The following is a 4,523-nucleotide window of genomic DNA, read 5'->3' as shown; positions in this document are numbered from 1 at the left end:
ATTTATTAAGAAAGTAAGGCAAGCAAAATAATTGAAAACACATTTAGCATAAAGGACAAGTGGGCCACACAGCTAATCTGAGCACCTGTCCCAAGGTGGTTCAAGAGGTTTTATACCTTTCTTCCTATAGATTTCAAGGTTTCTCTGCCTGATATCTTGGGTAGCACATTAGGTTTCAAAGTCCCCCTTCTACTTTGTTGTGGCTTTTCTTGGGATGTTTGTACATACACCTGGTCATCTTGTTTGGCAAGTCCTAAGAAGGCTGACTTATTTGTTCAGTGGGTGAGGTAAAACTCCACTCTTTTCTTTTTCCTTCCCCCTTCTCTCTTCCCTGTCTTAACAGTTCTAGGAAGATTTAAGCTATGTCTTTTCTGGTTAGGGAGGAGAGGAATTAACTATGTTCTCTCAAGTGTCCTTTATTGGGGAAGATAAGGTCTTGCTGCAAGCTGGCTGCAAGCTGCCCAAACTCTTTGGCCTTGTTTAATTTTCTTAACTGTTTCCCCATTCCATCTGCCCAGGAATTTTCCTAGCTTCTTACTATCCTGTCACACTCTCATAGAAGAGGAACTTAAGGCACTAAAATTGGTAATTTAACTGGGAAATCAAAATGCAATAAAACAAACCAAAAGCCCCAAAATGAAATAAAGTCAAACAAACTAAAATTCTCTAGCCCACATTTTTAAGAAGACCAGAAACAAGCCTAGGGAATGATATCAGTTCTGAAAGGAAATATAATTAAATCTATTCCTTTTTAGTTAGTATTCCATCTCTAAGGAATCACTGTTCATTGCCTGTATTCTTATGAGGTCAAGCTCAGAAGTTTTCAATTCTAGATAAAAATCATAATCACCTGCAAATGATTTTTTTTAAATGCCAATGTCAAAGTTGTATCTCAAACCTTATCTGGCATAGGGCCCTGTCATCAATTTAATATCGAAAGATTCCCATAAGACAGTGATTTTCAACCTTTTTCATCTCATGGCACACATAAACTAATTACTAAGATTCTGCAGCACACGGAAAGATGTATTTTTTTGACAACCTGACCAAAAAAAAAAAAAAGGTATAGCACAGCCAGTGTGGGTCAGTGGTTGAGCATCGACCCATGAACCAGGAGGTCACAGTTTAATTCCTGATCAGGGCACGTGCCCAGGTTGCGGGTTTGATCCCCAGTAGGGAGCATGCAGGAAGCAGCTGATCAATGATGTTTATCTCTCATCTATGTTTCTCTCTATTCTTCTCCCTTCCTCTCTCTCTAAAAATCAATAAAAACATGTTTAAAAATAGGTATAATTTTGATTCATTCACACTGAAAAGCTATTATGTTGGCTGTTGTCATTTTTTTATTTGACAATCTAAGGGAAAAGAGGTCAGTGCTCCCAACTAAATGGTCAATGCCCCTGACTGAATAGTCAGGTATCGAATGTTTTAAAAATTATTATTTTTTCCCCATGGATATGGGTTTTATTTAGGGACTGTTGGGGGAAGACAGGGAAGAGCAAGCATTGATGCACATATGGGGGGGAGGGACTTCTCAACTTGCTTTTTAATTTAGTGCATGTTGCCTGGAGGTTAGGATGAGTGAGAACAGCTGTAGAACTAAGAGGAAAGGAAAAGGTAAGGTTAAGGCAGGTACACTTACTTCTCTTAGGGAAGAAAGCCAAGACCAGGATATGGTGACTGGGAGTAGGGATGGAAGGCATCATTCATATACTGAGACTCAACTAAGGTCGCTGCTTGATGCCAGCTTCCCCAACCCTACTGCCTCATCCCAGCTAGCAGGGCAGGCAACTTCTTGTGGAGAGGAAGGGGATGAGGATGTAGGAATCCTGGCACCCTCTGCCTCCAGGTCCCTTACCTAGGACAATTGCTCGTTCAGCATGCCCTGAAGTCCCAACCAGAGTCAGGAAGCCAGGGTACAGGCAGGGGAACAATTGTGCCATTCACCACCCTTCCTGACACTCTGCCCCGCCCTAGCTCCTCACATGAGGTTGCAGCTCTTGGTTCCATCCTTCTGTATCTTCCCCAGTCAGGCCATCTTGCCTACTCTGACCAGATCACTGCAGTCCCTGGAGTGAGTCTGTTTGGCTCAGCTGCCTATGGCCATGGCCATGGGAGGCCACTTAGCCACAGAGAAGCCATCCCTGATGCAGTGCTCAGAGGACTGGGAGGAACACTCCATGCAGGATAGAGCCCCCACCTGGCCAGCACAGTGCCCTGCTCATGTGTAACAGGGATAAGCTTTTGCTTGGACATGTCCCTCAGCGTGGCCAGGTCATCTGCATATCTAGTTTACAGCCAACCAGCACAACCTTGGCATCGGGGCAAAACTCCTGAATCTCCCTTTGCCACTTTCTAAGGGCACTGTCCAGCATTTCTGATCGGCTAACGTCAAAGCAGGTGAGCACAGAGTCTGAATCAGGAAATGCCAGGGACCAGATGTTTTCATAGTAGGAAGAACCCAAAGTGTCCCACATGTTGAACGCAATGCACACTTGTCTATCTCAAAGCTTACAGTGCAGTCTTCAAACCAGGAGGGACATAACTCCCCGGCTAGATGTCCTTGCAAACACCTGCAGCAGCGTCATCTTGCCACACTTCGTGTCCCTCACCACCACAATCTTGCAGTGGCCACTCTGCCCCTCCATGGTCCCCGCTATGTGCCATGCCCCCTCTGCAACCCTCCTCCCAGGTCTCAGCTACAGCCCCTCAGGCTGACCACCTTGATATCTCATGGGCTTGTGGAGTTCCCACCCAGGGAGAAGGAGCCCTTCTGCCCCTCCTCCAACCGCCTTAAAAGTTCTTGTGGCACATTGGCTCACATAAGTTGAAAACCTTTGCTATAGGAAGCCCACTGCAAAGTCAGGGTTAAATACTCCTGGCCTGGCACAATGCTGAGGGCTCAATAAAAGAAATGTCGGTTAATTGACTGTGTCGTCACAGAATAAAGAGGCATGAGGAGGAATTTTGCACACGGGGATAGCACCTAACAGCAGAGCCCTGTGCAGCATGTTGTGTCTTGAACACTGAGTCTGAAGGAAGAATCTGATATTTTCTAAAACCATTAACATTTATTATTAACACCATTGTAGACTCCCTGCCAAGAATTTCAGCGTGAAATTTCTTTGTAGGCTTGGGAACTAATAATCAGCAGTGGAAACAAAGTGTTTTATAACAATAAGGGAAATGAACTTCAAAAGAGAATTAATTCTTTTTTAGATCTAGGAGCGCTTGCACTGATCTGCACAGTGGGTGCTCTTCCCTGTAACATCTGATGACCATGCTTCAAGAGAACAATCTAAGGTAAAAAACGATATCAAAGAACTAATATCAAAGTCAAATACAACTTCAGTTACTCTTACACAAATATAATGATACAAAATTATTTCTTGGTAAAGGCATAAATGGTCAGCTCTCAACATAAAATGTTGAGTTTGATTTTGACATTATCTCATTAAATTTACATAATCAAACCAAGCATCTTCCCAGTGTTAACTTGGGGGAAGAAGAGGTTCCTGGGTAGGTGAGTGTGAGCTTCTAGAACGCCCTTTTACGGATAGATTTCTTTAGTGCCATGCTCTGGCATTTTGATTAGGTGCCTTAACAAACAGCTGTTAAATAGTCTTGATAAATGTTTGCAGATAGTGAGTTGGGTGGAAAGAACGGATTCTGAGAGTAACACGGAGCCGGCCAGCTGCTGAGAGAAAGGAATTGCCTGGGCCACGCAGCTCTGACTTTTACAAGATGTTATCTCATTTCATTTCATCTACACAACACTGGTTTCAGTGTTCCCATCTTGCTAGGGAGGAAATTGAACACCTCACCCTGTAACTTACAGGGACACACGGCCAGGATGTCACACAACCAGGGTCTGGATCAGGCTTGTCCAGCTCCAAAGCTCAGCACGTTTCAGGACCACAGTTTACTGAGTCCTGTTCATTGAGTGTTCCAGAAAGAAACTCCAGGAAACTGTAGATGAGGCTGCCAGTAGAGCATCGGCAGAGAGAGGAGGGTGTCAGGGGACCTGGCTACTTGGGAGTTAATGTCATGCCAGTGGGAAGCAGCCTTGAGTGAGAAAGAAGCAGCCCCCAAAGTACCTTAGCACTGTGCTCAGCATCTCACAACATACTGCTTTCTGGACAAAGTAGGCTCCATGCTTGTTTTTATAGAGCTGTCAGCTAAGAATGGTGTGCTATGTATTTAAAGGTTTAAAAAAAAAACAACCCACAGGAATCTGAGACTTAGAATGGATGTTACCTACAAATCCTAAAATATGTATTAGAGAATGTTGACCAACCCATGGACTAAATCCTTCCATACTTTTCAGAGGAGAAAAGAAAAATTTGCTGTAGGAAATGTGGTCAATTTGAGATCCTGGTCTAGACGATAGCTGAAGTCTTCTATTCTAAACAATGAGTTCACCCTCAGGTGATGTTTAATAGTTCATTCAATCATATTTTTCTAATCCTTTTTATTTCAAAAGAGGATTATGCATCTATAACACAAACAACATAAAAAATAGA

At 43.4% G+C, this 4,523-nt stretch overlaps 1 pseudogene; it reads right to left on the bottom strand.

The window, feature by feature from the left end:
• Positions 1 to 1,981: 1,981 nt before the first annotated feature.
• Positions 1,982 to 2,648, bottom strand: LOC102418279 (annotated as a pseudogene).
• Between the last annotated feature and the right edge of the window lie 1,875 nt (positions 2,649 to 4,523).

The sequence above is a fragment of the Myotis lucifugus genome, unplaced genomic scaffold (genome assembly GCF_000147115.1).
Source record: "Myotis lucifugus unplaced genomic scaffold, Myoluc2.0 scaffold_293, whole genome shotgun sequence".
Lineage (NCBI taxonomy): Eukaryota > Metazoa > Chordata > Mammalia > Chiroptera > Vespertilionidae > Myotis > Myotis lucifugus.
This window is presented reverse-complemented; position numbering and strand designations above follow the sequence as displayed.